We start from the raw sequence: 18877 nt of genomic DNA, 5'->3' as shown, positions 1-18877 counted from the left end.
ACCACTACCATCCCTTACATGGGCACTGACTCCTCTGCCTTTGGCTTTTCAGCCATCTCCTGTTCTTCTATTCTTCACTGCTATTCAACATGTTGGCACTTAAACCTTCTTACAGCTATCCTCCCATTGCAAGAACTGAATTCAGGTGAGAAGCACAAGTTGAGCACTCCAACAACCAAAGTTCACTCTCCGTCCCCACTGCCAGTCACACATACTGAATTGCTAATTTAGTCTCCAGTGCTTGACCATTAAGGTCAGCATTCAAAAACAGGAGCAACAAGGAAAACAGGCAAAACCTGATAATCAAACTCTAGAAAACACACATTATTTTTCAACTGTAATATGGTGAACCAGCTTACAGAAAGATCTCGGAGTTGGCCCAAGGCTTCCTATCATGTCTGGCAAATTCTTTACTTTCTTTGCAGGCTACATTGTGGGGAATTGATGAAGCAACGCAGCCCCGTTTCTGCCTCTGCTCCTCTGGACTAGCTGGAAGAGACTGGTTACATCCACAAGGCACAAGATTTGCCCCCAAGCAATGTTTTTAGTAACGTAAGATTGAGTGCATACACGCACTGTGTGCCATGAGGAGTGGCACCACGTTGTCTGAGGGCACTTAACGGCACAAGACGAGCTGGGATAATACCGAGGGACTATCCCTGGGGAGAAATTCATGTCTGGCACAGCACAAATCCATACTGCCCGTCATTAGTGGGCCCAGCTGCTCCTGGGCTTCCGCTTTACGGGAGTTAATTGTTCCCCTGCCCCATAAGGGAACTTTGAAAGAACAAGGCAATCAGAAATGAGGTCCCCAAAGTGCACAAAGGGCCAAGCCATACAGACACTGCAGTTCTCAGGGCACTCCTCTTTATTAACTCCACTGACACTCTTAATCAAGATAATTATATCAACTGGTGCATTCTTTAGAAGCACATAAGATAATGATGTGTTGTCAGAACCAGATGTATTTCTTTTTCTAAACATAAATAACATATGTCTGCATCTCTTTAAATGGGATCCTTCTTATTCTTAGGTAGTCATGGAAAGCTTTATGGCAAAACAAAAAATTAAGCAGCATGCAAACACACAGAAGCTTACATTACACATGCACTGAATGTTACTAAGCAATGTAGATGTAGAAAAAATGAAATTTTAACTTCTTCAATGATAGAAGAAAGGCTTAAAGACTACTAGAGAGAGTTCCCATCAGCACACCAGTTGGAAATACTACAGACGTATCTGTGTTTCATCTGCTGCAAGACTCCATGCTGCTAGGACCGCCTGCGCTGCGCAGAGCCACAGTACGCAGAAGGCAGGCAGAAGCTGTAAAGACTCAAGACTACACCTGGAACCGTATTTCCCTGCCCAATAACGGCTGCTGCCAAGAAATAAGAGAATGATTAATTAAAGCCAAGACAAACAGAAGTAGTCACATGCAGATTTCAGAGCAGTACAACATGACTTAGAGGCGTGACTCCAATTAATGTGGAGTTAACTCAAGCTGTATTGAAAATTAAAACTCAAGGTTATTCACTGTCTTAATCAACATCTATTATAGTTGCTGTTTTTCAAAAGAATTTGTTTGGATTAATGGAGTCTGTTTACAAAAGTCTCTAGTGGAATTTTATATCTTTAGCTGAAATGAAGATCAAAGAGACCGAGAAGTTATTTTTGGCATCATAACAATATTTTATTATTTAATGCCATTACATTCATTAGTTATTTTAGATAAAACTCCTTAAACGGAGACTTGTTTTTAGAAGGAAATTACACTGTAATAAACCTGATTTCACTATGGAGAGATATTTCATTTGGTTTTATAGTCATACTGAAGCATACCAACACCCAAGACCTACTTAGGATGCATGGAGAGAGTTCTCTGCAATGCATAAGAGCATTAGTTTACTGGTTTTATTACACCAAATAGCAGTAAACAAGTGGGTCTTTGTCCTGTACTTCAGGAAATCTTAACACGTAGGGAAAAGAAAAATAAAACAGTCTCTTACACTTTCTCTGAGTATGTTTTAAAACGAAGTACTAGCAGCACCACACCCTGTTTTCAAAGCCTGATAAGCCGATTCCATCAGAAATTCACAGACAGAACAGAATTACAGAGAAGAGAAGCCACTAAATTAAGTGGATTATAGTGTCTTGTTATGTTTACCTGACAGATAGTGATGCATCATTAAAAAATAAATTATGGCTGTAAAACTTGTAATCACAAGGAGGACTTCCCACCATAACATCACTGAACAGCACCACGAGGAATGCAAGTCTGTTAGACTCAAGCCATTTAGGTGAAAAGCCACAGCTTTTGTGCAGATGCAAGTACTATGGACCACAGTACATTACATTTCTTTCTTAGTTTAATCACACCTTACTTTATTTTGTAGCACAACCTGTGGACTCTAAATGTGCAACTCAGGATTCTCAAACTAGTTTACATATATCCAAGACGTCATTATTCTGGAGTACGAATCTTACTGCACCTCTGGCAATCAATTAAAAAATAATCATGTACGAACAAAATGTTACTTCTGTTTTATATGCACAGCACACAGACAGATACGTGGACAAGCACATACACTTGACCACACACTTCAGTTACCTGACACATAAAGCAGCAGAACTCGCTTCTTGCTGTAACCAAGAGTGATACCAGGAGGCGTGTCGCTTTATGAAACGTAACTGGAGATACTACAAGTTTCACTTCTCTGCACTAGGATCCTGATGCAGGCTAAATGACCAGCCCACTGTGCTCACAGATTTTGGCAGCTTGGAGGAAACCAGCCCAACACAACCAACGCCCAGCACGCACCAGCCACACCAGCCACTGCCCCAAGTGGGACCATACCCTGCACCTTCCCTGCCTGCCCCGAGCAGCTGAGAAGCAGAGCACAGTCCTGGTAAGCAGAGCAGCCAGCGAGATAAAGATAATTCTGACTAGTTTTGCTTAATCACAGGAGAGCAGTTAAGCAGTTAAGTGTTGCCTTTGCGTGCCAACATGCAGTATTATACTAACCAGAGTAGCAGGTTTTAATTGAAAAGTTTCCTGCTTTTGTCATTCTGGAATTGTGTTATACTTCTACACTCCTGTGGCTCTTCTTCAGTCTTCATTTCACAGGAGAAATTATGCAGGCATGCATGTTCTAATTTCTCTCATCAGTTTCTGCTCCGTTAAGAACAACTGGGTTAAAAATTCTGCTCATCCACCCCAAAGAGCTTCCTCTGCCTTGGGCATATATATTCCTTTGCACAGGAAATGCTATTTGCAACATCACTGAAGATAATTTAAAACAATGGATATTAACCATACGCAAAAAAATCGTATAGTGCTCATGCACTATGAATTATTCTTTGGCAGGATTTTCTGAAGGAAGCTTTGTTTTCAGAATAATGAAAATCTAAATTATTTAGAACCTCTGCGGCTGGTGGGCAGAAGTAAGAAATGAACACACAGATGACTTTTGCCTTCCCAAACTCTATGCTTTAAGATGAATCACTTCCGATTTAAGAGTTTATTGATTTTATATCCACACTTGTATGGGATATTTGCAATGTACCCCTGAAGCACTAAACGAGCCTTTTGTATCTGAATTTTCTTTGGGTGAATAATTCCTATAGGACAGTGTTTAGTTGCCCCTACCATTTTAAGTCACCTCTGGAGGGAAAAAAAAAAAAAAAAAAAAGAAAATCAAAGGCAACTAAGAGAAATATTGTAGAATTTCAGGTTTATAATTGTCTTCGGGGAAGAATGTGAAGGAGGAACCTGAGGTATTTTAGCTTCTCGAAAGCATCAATACTTAAGAGTCCTAACTGCATCCATCCCTCCATTCCTGAGAGGAAAGAGAGGCATTGCAAAGGAGAAGAGAGAATAACTTCAGTTCAAAGCTTCCCAAGATGTTTTTACTAAGAAAAAGATGGTACTGCTTTTGCAACTGTGAAAAAAAAAATAATTATGGCAGGAAATTCTGATCCTTCGGAAGTTTCACGTACTAAACAAAGCTTTTCCCTCTCCATCTGCGACCTACTTGGTCCTGAAGCAGTTTTGAACAAAATTGTAACTACGGTAAAGACTAAAGAGTCCAATCCTCCCTCTCCCCCTCACAAATATTTCAGGGTTTTTTTGTAATATTTATTTTAAAAGCAACATTGACACACTACAAGGTGGGGAATCCAAAAGCTTCCCAAATTAACTTTCAATTTTAACATTACTCTCCCATAAGCTTAATAAAATAATTTCTAGATTACTATTACCATCTACATGTGTTGAATAATGAAGCAGGAACAACAGCAGACACTGTAAAGATCACAAATTATTTTCCCACCTACAAACTCAAGCAAAGCCAAACATTACAGTAGTGAAGGGAACTGTAAATATGAAGCATCTGCTGAGGTCCCCTCCCTACCACCCAGGCCTCTATAGCAAATATTAAAAGAATTTGTCTGCTAGGTTTTAAGCTACTGAAAAAACACCTAACTGCATCTGCAGGCGATTTAATAAGCTATTAAGTTTCATGGTGACTGATACATCAGACCTCATAAGAAACTAAAATTGTGCATAATAAAGCAAACAATTTTCAAAAGCCTGAGACTTTGACCATCACTTTTTATATCCTTAGTTACTGAACCATATCAATATATTATAGGTCACATAGTGACCGTATTTTGAGCCACATATGCCCTACAGGAGCTCTAAAACGGAACATCCCAAAAGATGTCTGTCTTAGTAACCTGGCAAAACCAGGAAAGCTTAAGGAGCTGGGGTTTTGATATCACACATTTTCCTTCAGTTCAGTTCATGTGTTTGAAATACAGCTTCACAGACCATCTTTTCACAGTTTACCTAAAAACAGACATGCAGGTATTCCACTGCCATATGATTACTAAACATCACTAAAAATCAGGATATCTACTGTATAAACAGTTTCCTAAGATGCAAATGGAGAATTTCACTTTGCAGAGAGCTAGGCAAATGAGATTTATTTCTGTCCCCTCCCATTATAGCCCAGGTGTTTGTAACCACTCCCTGGCTTACCAGCGACAAGGTCTGTTACAACAGGATTACACAAGCCTCCCTAATCCATCTAAAGCAAAGTTAGCCAAGTTAAATCCCACCACCTTCATCAGTTCAGCTAAAGCAGCCAACTTCTCCTAAGTGTAGTGGGGAGCCCAAAGAGGACCCCTCGAGGATGGCAGCAGCAGTCACTGCCACCCAGATGCCAAGGGGCAAAAAGAGGCCAAGGGAAGAAACACCTTCAACTGGCACATCTACATCCAGAAGACCACCTCTGGCAATCAAGCGATATTTCAGTAGCTTTCACTATTTGCCCAAGAACAGCTTGACCTTTCCGACTAGCATTTGTTGTCTGCTGAGTAATTCACAGAATTGCCTTTTAGGACCAAGGGCGGGCAAAATTTTCACAAATACGTACATGATTCAGGAACCAAGATCCTGTTTTCAGGACTAATGTCTTTCAGGATTAATCTAATCACTCTGATACTGAGTTTGAAAATACATTTCTGAATGGAGTTAGTTTGTTCACTTCAACAATTTATGGTGGACTGATTATGCACATTTCTTCAAATGCTGTGGAGTAAAAAAAGTTGCCACTAAATTGACATTACAAGACCTAAGATTTCTATCCTGTGCAAGTATTTGAAAGCGTATAGCATAGTCCCCTCTTTCCTCCTCCCAGTCAACACCCATCCCCCCAAACCCCTCAAATTAATGTAGTTTTTTATTTATGTTCTGGATTTAGCATTAACTTATGGGTTTAACTGCATCATGAAAGGCACTAAAATAGCACTACCTTATGGAAATGGCCAAAGTGTAGTAGAGACATATTAAAACACAGAAGAAAGAAGCAATGTGGGCAGTTCTTTTCAATTATTTAAATTATCTCCATCTTTTCAGTTTTTTATTTTATAGATACTTTGCTTCAATCAGGATGAATGCTATCTTCTTTAAACTGATTCAAGTTATTTCTAATTAAAACTCCCAAGTACATTCTTTAGTCAAGAAGTAATGTAAGAGACTCTTTTTTCCTATCAAGGTAGAAGTGAGCATTTTTTGTCTGTTTATAAATTGCAATGTGTGCTTTATCTTCCTACAATACACTCAGATGTAATAGAATTTTTCCTACCAAAATTTTGTCTTTTAAGAGGAAAAAAAGTCCTACTGAATTTTAATTATAAATCAGGTGCTTGAATTAGTCCTACCGATAAGCAATCTGAAGTATAACTCTGCAACTGATCCGCTGGCTTTTAAACCCATGCCATATGCATTCTCAGTCTTGCTCTCTATTTTTACAGCATTTCCAGCAAAAACATCAAATGCCAACTGGAAAGACCATTTTGAGAAGTACCCTTACTTCCCATTGCTTTTTTTTTTTTTAAATCATACTGTACATAAAAACAGTCTAGCTGAATCACTACATGTGTGGGAATAGCCTTGTATCTACGTATCATCCCTCCTTCCCATCTCTGTAAGCAAGTGCTATGAGAGTCTGCTGCTTCCCTTCTCCCAGGCAAAGGGTTGCCAAAGTAAGGCATGTGTTTTGCCAACAGAGGAGTGAAAAAAAAAAAAATATTAAGAGAAACTGCTACCTCAACTGAGCTGAAAGAAAGAGTAGTACTAACAAAAGAACAAGATGAAGGAGGGAAGAAAGGTTTTATGCAGGAAAAACAAAGTGGGAAGAGCAGAGATGGGGAATAGCTGTTTTATTTCATAATGACAGAAAGGCTTCAACTCTAGTAATATCTAATTATCTTGAAACACACCAGTAATTCCAACATCTCCTATAAAATACTACCACTAGGTTTTTCTTTAGCTCACTTGTAGAAAAGTATTAGTCTGCTGGAACAGTTACATATACAGACGAGCTATACAGTTTGCAACCTCATAATTTAAAACACAGATATATATTTTTAAAAGCCTTTAAGTTTAAAGTGCAACTGTTAGCATGCACTTCATATATTCTGTAATTACAACTTGAGGTAAATTTCCAAACAGCTAAAACCACAGAGAAGTTAAAGGTATCCATTTCCTATAGTGGGGAACTAGTAATTCCTCAGCCTGCCAATTCTCCTTGCTTAAAAAGCTCTTACTCAAAAAGACCAAACAACAGTTCAGAAGCTTTTTTAAACAAGAGCTTAACAAGAAGTAACTACCAGTATCAGCAGTAGTTCAATTTATAGTAGCTGAACTTTCCCAACAACACAGTAATAGTTTGGGTTTGTGTCAGGATTGTAACAAAACCTATAGCCAGCAAATCCCCACAACGCTTGCAAGTAGGTCTGACCCCTTCTGTACCAGCACAACAGGTAGGAGAAGGGAGTTAAAAAAAAAGAAAAAAAGTGTATTAGATCAGTTTTGCAAGTATCACCAGTAGCGTTACTCTTAAACTGTAATCCCCCAGAACAGAGGGATACAGCAGGTCAGCTAATACGCCTTTCTGTTTGTCTTCATAAAGCCAGGCTATCAGGACGGTTCTTTATACGTGACCAGTATATCGCTACTATTTTGTTAAGTGTAGTAAATATTATCACATAAACAAACAATCTGTTTGTTATCTGCCAATAAATGACACCTCATGCTATCTGGGCAGAGGCGAGACTAACGCACTCCCTGCAGACTGATGAGCACTTCCGATGGGTAATGTGTGCTCGGGAAAAAAATCTCCATCTGAAGACTCTGATCGGAGCTAAAAATTCACAGTACAGACCTTTGTCACCACGTAAACGGCTGCGTGTGTAGCAGGGTCACCCAACACGAAGCCAGGCAAGCTTCGTGCAGGGCTCAAAACAGGGTTTTCTGACACAGAAGAGAGTGGAGAAAAGTCCTCTAACTTTCACACACACAGGGCATTCTGCCTGGCAAATATTCTTTTTGATAAATTATTTTACTTGAGAGATTAGTCAAATGAAAGGAAGGAGAGCAATGTAATTAACTCCCGTCTCCTTCCATCAGAGTTGGTTTAAACTTTCAAACGTCCACCCCAAATAAGCCCACACAAGTCCCTCAGAAGGAAGACACTACCACAATCCCAGGCTTACGCTGTTCACCTCAAAGCCAAGTCAAAAAGCTGTTTAAAGTCCGAGTTCTACTGGCAGCCGGTACTACTTACACACTTGTCCCTGCAAATTAGTAACGCACAGCCGAGAGTGCACTGTGCTACCTCCAGAAAGCCACCTCGCATCCATCTGTGCGGCAAGCCTGCTTTTTAGCTGCTAAGCAGGCAGAAGAACTAAGAACAGAATAAAACTCTAAACACCTCTGCTTCAGTTAGACATTAGATCAAACTTAAAATAATAGAAAAATATTAAGGTCCAATAACTAGCCACAGTTGCAGTTTGTTAATAGCTTTTCAGCTCCAGCATAAGAACATTTTCAAATTAAATCTGAAGTGCCAGTACGCCACCTGGAAAGTCAATGCAGATTCCTAAAGCTTTCCAACATTTTCTAACATTCACAGTTTTGGGTGGCTTTTTTCTTTTTGAGAGGAGGGAATTGTGCACGGCATTTTGGAACATTCAAGGAATATAAAAGTGAGCCACACGTCACTTTGGTCGCATCTCCTATATTAGAAGTATTCAAAACTTCTTATGAAAAGATTTGAAGTTAGCACTTACTATTAAAACCACAAGGTTTTAAGTTTGTATGTTAAATTTATATTCTTCAGGCAAAATGGACAGCGACCACAACTTACCTGTTTAGCACATGTTCAAATCAGCTTATCACCCATTTATTACTTGTTACTGCACTTTGGTGATGCTCTGCTACAATATTAACACAAGTTTAGATGTGCTGCTGTCATATCCTGGCAAAATTCAAATCCCAGAAGTAGTTCTCCCTCTCACTTCCAAATGCTCAAAAGTGACTGGAGCGGGGAGCATGTGGAAGGAGGAGAAGGAGGAACCATCACACATACTATGGCAAGGTACAAGGAACATTTCAGGTAACTTTTTACTTTGATGATTTGTTATCTTTACAGTAAGGGTGTGCACAGTGAACTATGTTCATATTAAACAACGCAGTATTCATTTCGGGACTCACGATGCAGTAATATGCTCCCTTAAAGGTATATCTTAGAAACTATTTGTTCATATTCTGGTTTGTTCTCTTGTGCTCAGATACTCCCACTTGCAAGGCAGAATGCACGGGTACCAGAAAAACCATGGGCTGGGAGCAGTAGCACACAACCTGCAAAATGTTTTGGAGAGTCACCAGCCTCCTTTTGCTCTGCTTATCACTCCAGGCTAGAAAGCTACAAACAATAACTGTCGAAAAAGGACAATGCCTAAGCAGATCACAGAAAAATGTTTCCTGAGGTCACCTCTATTAGCCCAGTGATAGAGATGCACACTCAAGAGCTTCAATGTCAGGAACTGAAGAAATGCTTCCTCCTCCAATATAGGTGACCGGTCTCATCCTTCAACGTATCTGGAGACGCCGGTCTCTGACTAATCCTGTGGATCAAATAATGGTTTTTATCTTCTTCTTTCCCCTGAAGCTTCAGCTAGTACATCTGTCAGAAAACTACCAATATAAGGCTAGAAAATACTTCACTAAAATACTTTCCATGAGTTCAAAATCTTAAAATTCAGAGACACCAATATATGCTGAAAGATGACTTATAAGATTTCATGCAACTACTTCAATTGCTGGGTTCTGCTTGGACATAAGGACAAAAGAATCAGCACCTGGTGAAAAAAAGGGACTTCTAATGGTTTGAGAGTTAAATCCTCATAATTGACCCAGGCCTAATATCATGTAGGTGAACGCTGGAACCCACTCTAGGATGGGACATCCCCGGCACGGCACACCTCCTCGTGCCGTCCACATGCTGTGCATTAACACATTTGTGCACAGTCTTACGACAAAAGTAGCAAATGGAGAGCAAGGGCCTATGCAGAGCTCTCAGAAACCCACTCAAGATTCATCCAACTCACTTACTGAAACCACTCTCTCAAAATAATTTCAGTAATACTTTGAAGATTGAGCAAATGTGTCTAGTGTACCAAAAAAGTGAGTAGAAGATGCAGTAGTGAGACCAGCCATCAAAGAAGCATAAGAGGGTCGCTGTGAGCTCTACAAACTGCTGAATCAATAGCAACTAGAAAGATCACGTTTCAGCATGCCTGAAACAGGTATGCTTCAGAGGAGCAAAGGCTGAAGTGAACTGTGCCAGCATATAATGTTCAGTGACTTAAGGCCTACAGGCAAATACCACATTATACAAGAAACAAGAAAGGAAGTTTGGTATTACACAGTTATTCTCTTCGTTTGCTCCAAGGTGCTGTTATGCCAGGAGCTAACACTGCTACTTACTGCCATTGAAACATTATCTTTACCACCCGTATATGCCCTGTCACATTTGGCCAAGTTGTAACAAGAGCAGCTTTGAAAGATCACTAGTTAATTCAAATTTAGATAGATTTTAGCTAAGAAAATGGTTGCAGTTGACGTATGATGTAAGTACCAGACAGCAACAAAAGCAAGACAGTACTGTCCTTTCTGCCTAATCTCAAAAAATATTCCGTAAGAGGAAATCCAACAACTCAGTGAGGCAAACTTCTCTTCCACCTGATGCTGGAAGCAGAGGTATATGTAAAGAAGCTGCTTACCTCAAAAAATGAACTAGCTCTTCAAGGCAAAAATCAACATGAAAATTTTCTCTTGTGAGTACCTGCCAAGTATGACTACTACAAGGAAGAATCCCCATGGATGAATGAGAGTAAGACGCCGAGTCCAAAACACAACCAGAAGGCTAAATAAGTAGAAGATCCTCAAGCACGTGAGTTGAATCACCCAGCTGAAGAAGACTGTGATGTAACAAAGCAAAAATTAAATGAAATAAACTCTCAGGACCTCATTTTTTCAGCCTGGCTCAATATTGACCCAAGACTATGTGATTTGCAATCATGATCATTATTCAGATCAAGATAGTTCCTTCACCACACTATGTTTAACTCAATACCTTAACTGACAAGTGTGGGAAGCCTGCCGACCAGGGGTACCTGTGAATACATAAGAGAGAAAGCCACTGTGCAAGGGACAAGTCCAGAGTAAAACTTCACACTATTTTAAAAAACGATATGCATAGTTATTTTAGATTAAAGCCAAATCTCACTGAGGGAGAAGGGGGAGGAATGTAAATGCATATAAAGGAGCATGCTTTTTGTAACAATCCCATTGAAACGAAACAAACAAAAAAACCCCAAAACCAGAACAAAAAAAACTTTTGCTTTTTGTAATACATTAAGAAAATATCAGCTGTTCCTAAAGTAACAGAGGCAGTGAATAGCTTTAAAATTAACACAGTGAGTCAAAAACTTAAGAAGTTATGTTATCACTCTTCCTCAGTCTAGATCAATCACAACACCAAGAGGTCAGGCAAGGTCAACAAGCTTTGATTAAGGACTCACTATTTGCAGACTACACATTGACACATAACAGTAAGATCAACACCTTAGTCACCAGACTACAGCAAGATATTCCTGCATGTTGTATTTTAGCGGTATTCTTACTCTAATTACAGTACGGCATTATATGAAGGGCTTATCTATACTTGATATTTGTGACAGGTTAATGCAAGTTCTTTCAGACTTTACTGGGTCCATAAACAAAGTAATTGTAGGAAAGCATCTGACACTTTAAATGTGTGTACTTAAGTCTACCTGGAAGTAAATCTACACTGAGTGAAGATGGTGAGTAGGTTCCTACTCACCTACACACCTCTTCCTCTACTACCCTCATTTCCCCGATTTGGAAGTTTCTAGGGGACTTTAATGCTTGCATTTGCCCATTGTTATATCCCATTACTTGCAGAATCACAACGCTATTTCCTCCATGCTGTCTAACAACATTTTCAATATAGTGTTGGCTATTTCTCCCCAATAAATCACACCAACAAGATGGAAGAGTGGAGATGCACAGACACTTATTTTGATCCTAAGCCTCTGCTTATTTAAGCCTCTGCTACCATTGTTTTCCAGTAAAAATCCTGTAAAATGCAATGCAAAAAAAAATTGCAAGATGTATGCAATACAGTATAGTGATGGAGAATTCCACACTGTAAAGCCTTCTCAAGCAATTGTAGCAAGACTGTACCTCTTTAGCTGCACATTGCTTTTGAATAATTCAGATGTAGTTCTCATGCCAAGGAGGACATTATGAGACTCTCAGAGAGGTTAATCTGGAATGCGGGCTGCCAAATAATCTTAATTGTCACCACAGGAGGAAGAAAATTAACAGATGTTGCTGATGTACCAGCATAAGACATCCTCAGACCCAGTAATGCAGCCAGTTCATCCTCACACTGAGCTGATGTGCTAGAACTGCCCTGGAGCAGCTGCCTCCTACCTGTGACCTACCCTCAGCGTTTCATGGCTCCAGAGGCGGCCATGGTACACAATCAGCTCATGGGCTGTTGCTGCTCAGTCTCACACAAATTTTGTGACACAGCTTTAAGGGTCAGAAAGATAACCATCAGGGACAGCTAGTATCAAAAGACCTATACTGAATGCAGCAATACTAATACATTAATTGCATGATTATGATACAACACGAGTATCACCAATGCAAAGTTATTGAAAAGATTTAAACAGGCTCTAAAAATCTGTAGGAGAGGTTTTTGTACAAACTTACAAACTGCTGCCTCGATCCATGTCTATCTCTTGCTTTGACATCATAAGTTCATAGTATTCCTGGAATCTATTGTAGGTTAAAGTTACAAAATGATTAAAGTTCAAATTGTTCCTTCTGTAAAGCTATTTGCAGCCTAGGAAAAATATCTGAAGCCTGCATCCAGTTCAGTAGTTTTCCTCTCTTTTTCTTGCTTATAGTTAGCCACAATTTCTAGGCAAAGGGACAGAAAGCAATATTCAAATATGACCGACATCTTGAGCACTCTTTGGCAGTTCATCCAAAAAGATAATTCAAAAACATGAACGCTCATAATTCAATAAATCCTAGCATGTTCAAATAATGAATTAGCATGCAAACTGCTCACTAAGAACAGCAACAGTATTTATTTGCTTCTAATATGTATTATGCAAGATTTTCACTGGTTATGTTGCTATATCACTACCAGCACACACACCTCTCAACACAATACCTAACCTGGCTCTGGGCCGCATTCTGCTACTGCTGCCAGTTCCAACATCCAGCAAAGAGCGTAGGAACCATTGTTTTACATCACATGCAACATAAACAAAAAACTCTGAAGCAAAAGTCACCTCTTTACTTTTGGGCACATGCATTATTTTGGAGCACATACCCCATATTCAGAGATGTATTCTGAACGACCGAATTATGAGGTCAATAAAAAGAAATATGAAGTATTATATTATTGCCTATTTTGATAGCAAGGTTACATACACAACTTCTCAAAACTGCATTTCAAAGTTTTGCAAATTCCCAAAGTGAAAAACAGACCTCATACTCCAGCTTTAAATAAGTGAGTATAAGCTGCCCAGGAACAAGGTATAACAGTAAGATGGTTAAAAAAAACTGAAGGAGAGAAAAATGCAACAATATGCTTTCATGATATGGGTCCCCATCTGTTTGCTAGGACCAACAATACAATCTCAGGCTTCCTAAAACTGACCTTATACTAACAGTTTGCCAATTAAAAAATAAGAGCTACAACCCCAACACAGTTTAATATAATATTAATAAAGATTCAGGGTGAGATCCTCTTTTTACAGCTGCATACTGCTACAGAAAACACGTATCAGCTCTCGGGAATCAGCAAGCACACAAGAGGGAATGACATACTCTTCCTATTACTTAATATAGACATCCCTATCTACCAAAAAAAGTGCGCCAAACTTCTGTTCCTTATATAGCCACTCCAAGGTAAATAGGTGCCCCCGTCCCAAACAGAAGATAAAAACTGGAGAAAACAAAACAGTTCACAAGAATACATTCCCATGCTTTTTCCTTGCACATGTAGAAACCAGCAGACCTCTGAAGTCCTCCTTAAATTGTTTAAAAAAAAAAATGCCGAAATGTTGGCACCATTCCAAAATTCTCCAAACTCAAACAATAATGTTATATAATATTTACAGTATATTTCCTAAAGGTTTCCTCAAACTGCCTTTAGTCTGACATCTTCATCCCCTAGTAAACTTGTTTCTCTCTCTCAACCCCTCCAAAAGAAGTAATTTCTTACTACAGCATGCTGTGGGGAAATATCCAATTTCACTGCCATAAAGCCCAGATGACTGCCTTCAAGAGCTGCACAAGCTGTCACAAGCGTACTGCCAGAACTGTGCCGTGGCATGACTCAGGACGAGACAGAGAGCGACGGTGGATCTTATCAGACGGATACAAGAAAAGGATTTGCACTCGAGTCACATCCTTGCACTTCTACCTTACAGCTTACATATGCAGCTACAGTGAGGAGAGAGTACTGTTCTAAGAGGCTTTTCTGGGAGCAAGCACATTTGTGTCTATGAATTTTTCCTGAATAATTCATTTTTCTGCATGATGTACACGGTGAATTCAACTGCAACCTACGTTTTAATGTACGTGTCTTCACTAATCCAAAACGCATGCAACTTCTCTAAAAGAAGTCATGCTCGCACCTCATTGTTTCTCCAGAAGTCAGAAGTCTGTGCACAAAAGTGCTTGTTTTACTTACGTGAAGCATTTGTATGTATCTAGTAATGCAACAGCAAATCGAGCACCACCCATGCATTTGATTTAAGCACTTAAGAGTACATGATTGCCCTGGTTTCGGCTAGGATAATTTCCTTCCTAGTAGCTGGTACAGTGCTGTGTTTTGGATTTAGGATGAGAATAACGTTGATAACACACCGATGGTTTAGTTGTTGCTAAGTAGTGCTTACGCTAGTCACGGACTTTTCAGCTTCCCATGTTCTACCGACTGAGAAGGCTGGAGGTGCACAAGAAGCTGGGAGGGGGCACAGCCAGGACAGCTGACCCAAACTGGCCAAAAGGCTATTCCATACCATGGGACGTCATGCTCAGTACATAAACTGGGGGGAGTTGGCCGGGGGGCGGTGACCGCTGCTGGGGAACTGGCTGGGCATCAGTCGGCGGGGAGTGAGCAATTGCATTGTGCATCGCTTGTTTTGTATATTCTTTTATCATTATTATTATTTTCCCTTCCTTTTCTGTCCTATTAAACTGTCTTTATCTCAACCCACGAATTTAACTTTTTTTTTCCCCCGATTCTCTCCCCCATCCCACTAGTGGGGGGGAGTGAGCGAATGGCTGTGTGGTGTTTAGCTGCCTGCTGGGTTAAACCACAACCGATGATGAAAAACAACACAATTGATTAGGATTTTATGAGTCTTTCCTAAGTTAGGCATTCAGTCAGGCTAGACGTTTTGCTGCAGGTACACATACTTGATGATCTTAAAGGTCTTTTCCAACCCAAACGATTCCATGATTCTATACTTGCTCTGCTCACTCTACACCCAGCTCTTTCTGTTCATGCTCCAGCCCAAGTGGAGATCATGCTACTGTGGCTGATACCATGCAAGGGCCTGAGCAAGAGCTAAAGATACACAGGGTAAGTTATCTCAGGCAGACGTCTGTGTTACTGTAGCTACATGTCCTCTGGTCAGCTCAAAGCCTGCGGAGAAGGAGCTTGCACCTGCCTTAACGAACTTAGCTTCCTTCAAAAAAAGAGATTAAGAGACCTGAGAAGCTGATGAATTTCACATGAAAAAAATCATAATAGCGCTTGTGTAGCAAAGACATATGGCTTTAAGCTATTTTCTTCCTAATGTAGTTATGGTTTTATTTCATTGTATCCTCTATAATCCCAGGCAACATGCTGGGAACCCTTATATCAAATAAGCAGAAGCTTGCTCAATTCTGTACCAACCAATTCAGCAGCCTGCGAGTGTGTGCACATCTGTGTGCACACCCCTCCTCTGGGGGGTCACAGGATTCTCTCCCTTTCATGTTGAAGGTTCCATTAGTACTTCAAAACACTGTGCATTCAATATTTCAAAATAAACAGTTTTCTATTTAACCCAGGTTCCTCCTCAGGAATACATATTACTGATTTCTCTCCTTAAACTCACACATTAATTGGGTTCTTGCATTCGGCTGCAGATTCCTGTGAAAACTAACCAGCTCCCTAGAGAGTCCCAAAATCCACATCTCCTACCTGGGAACTGCATACGAACTGGACTCTTTTCCTTTGCACAAGAATCACAGAAACCTACAAGAAGACAGGCCAAACTTAAGTGCAAGCCTTTATTTTTGGGGTTTGTTATACTTCAGGCTTCTGGCTTAAGCAGTTCTTCTTGTGTCACCTTTTAGCTAGGCTCAATCTAAACTCAGCGAAAGCTGTAAAACATCCATTTCAGTATCCCAAATACTTTTTCTTCCTTTTTAATCGTGACACTACTAACATTATTTACTGTTGCCCTTGGGACATACACACACAGAATCCCCTCCAAAATCCCAACCCACACATCCTTCTGCATCCTTAAGTTTTGCTACTCAGTACCCTGTCAAGACAAATCCGATTAAACTCTTTAAAGGTATGTTACATGTTAAGTCAACAGTAACATCATACACATGCTGTAAAACTTTTCATTCGTTTTCTGCGTTGTTCTTTTTAGCACTACTGTCTCTTGACAAAGTCCCCAGAGGATGTAAGATACGCAAGCTGAATCCGACTGGTGCAAAGCAGCTTGCAGGCAGCACTAGACAGTTGATTTACAGTGATATTTCAGAAGTCACAAACTTAAGAGTGCCAGTACAAAGTAGAGTACCTGTAATACAAACATCTACATTATTAATAGAAGTGCAAGTCTGAAAACTTAGAATAAGGGAAAATGTTAAAGACAGGCCAGAATACGATGTATACAATAGCACCATTAACTCTGTGGGAGTAAAAACTGGCCATGTGTTGAACCGTCAGTATTTTCAGCATGAATGTTAGCAAATACTGTGCATGCTTTATAAGAAATCTACCTTGAAATAAAAAACAATACTGTTGTGGGTTATTTTTTAATTATTTGGTTATCTCTTCGTATGTACAGATAGCATTAACTAAGAAAGTATGTTTCTCAACAAAAATAAAAAACCTGAAAAGAAAAAACTCAAAGATTTGACTGAACAGATACTTAGCTTTTAACCAAGATCTCTACTATTTTCAACATGCTTAACTTACCTAAATCTTTAGACAGCTCGTTACACACTGTTATGTGTTTACATAAACCGTCCAACTAGCTAAAAATTATTGGACTGTTTTTCCAGACAGCCGATCAATATAACTGCGTATTCAAAGCTGGTTTTGCACAGCCATGCACACAAGTGACATCCTTGCACTGGAAAAATGAATGCCACATGTCAGCCTTCAGCTGTGTTTGCCAGCAAGTCAGGCCTAATCTTTCTGAAAATGGGACTGTTCCGCAACACTGTCGTATTCAAAAGACTCAAAATTTAAAGTGATTAACTGAACAAAATTACAGGATGGTATATAGGGAAAAGTGTCAAGCCTTTACTATTTTTTCACAATTTGCATCAAAACAACTAGGGAAGAAAAAGGTACCTGTTAACACACAAGTAATGCTGTAATAGAACTGCAGGTATCTTTTTTCCCCAATACCTGTTAGAACTAGTCAACACAAATTTGGGAATTCATGTTGGAAATAATTATTTAAAATATTTACTTCACCAACAACCTCATTTGCTAAGTTACAAACCTCTCTATCCATCATTACTGTCTGGTGTCTCAAGACCCAAGACAGATGCCTTACAAAACAGTTACTAAAAAGAAACTTATATGAGGGAGCGATAGCAGCACCTTAGTGCACACCATAGGCAGTTACACGGGAGGCTTCACACGGCCTTGCAAGCAGCCAGTCGATCACACTGCAACCTTCACAAGACCTAAGCATTTTCTATGCTTTCCTAAGAGGCTTCAGCTCCTTTTAGAAATTGTTTTCACAATTTTTCATTCAAGATTTGTTAACCAATTGCCTCTAAATAACTTCAGAATAAATAGCTTTTTAGAAGCAAACATCACTCACTTCCATAATTTAAGAAAGGTAACGTAGGGGAGTATCTTAGAGGCACTCTACCTTACTCTGCTTTGAACAAAGGAGATAGCTAAAACCAAATCTCAGCTTTTTTTTTATATATGCCACAAACTAGACAGTCAAGCCCAATGTAGACCAACATATTTGAGTACTTTTTGATACTATTAAAAAAAAGTCCACAATGTGCTTCCACTTGGGAGTTTGAAACTGATTCAACCAAAATTCTACTCTAGCAACAGATGTCACCTTGAATACTTCGGTACATAATAATACATGTTATTATTATTCTCTTGCTGAAGCTCACCCTTTCCCCCCCCCCATATCTTCAATACAGGGAAAAGGTTTATGGATTTACAAAACAGAGAGAGAGAGGAAAAAAAGGCCCCTTCTAAAAATGTTCCTCAACCTTCAAGTAAATAAGTGACAAGCTAGAAGATAAACAGAGTCCAAAAACTAACTTACAAAAATTCAGTACTTAGTATGTTTTGCACACATTACTTTTAAGTCTTGTAAAGAAAGCTATGGAAGGTTCCAACGTATAGTTACTACAGAACTTAAAATTGCACACTTCTGTAGTGTCATTTCATGAATTATTATAACCCTTGCAGTAAAGGTAACGTAGGACCTGGCAAGAAAATAGGGAGCCAGAGGTGGTAAGAGTTTGTCTTGCAAAGTGACCAGCAAATTTGAACGGTCATTTTGACAAATCCTACAGAATGGTGATTTCGGAAGGCAAAGAGGTCAATGCTTTCCAGTGGGAGGGGGCTGAAGGACCCTTAGGTGCAAGTTGGGCACACAAAAACTGATGCACCCAAATCATTACTGATTTCTAAAATGA

Source organism: Pygoscelis adeliae, unplaced genomic scaffold (genome assembly GCF_000699105.1).
Source record: "Pygoscelis adeliae isolate BGI_AS28 unplaced genomic scaffold, ASM69910v1 Scaffold62, whole genome shotgun sequence".
NCBI classification, from domain to species: Eukaryota; Metazoa; Chordata; class Aves; order Sphenisciformes; family Spheniscidae; genus Pygoscelis; species Pygoscelis adeliae.
This window is presented reverse-complemented; position numbering follows the sequence as displayed.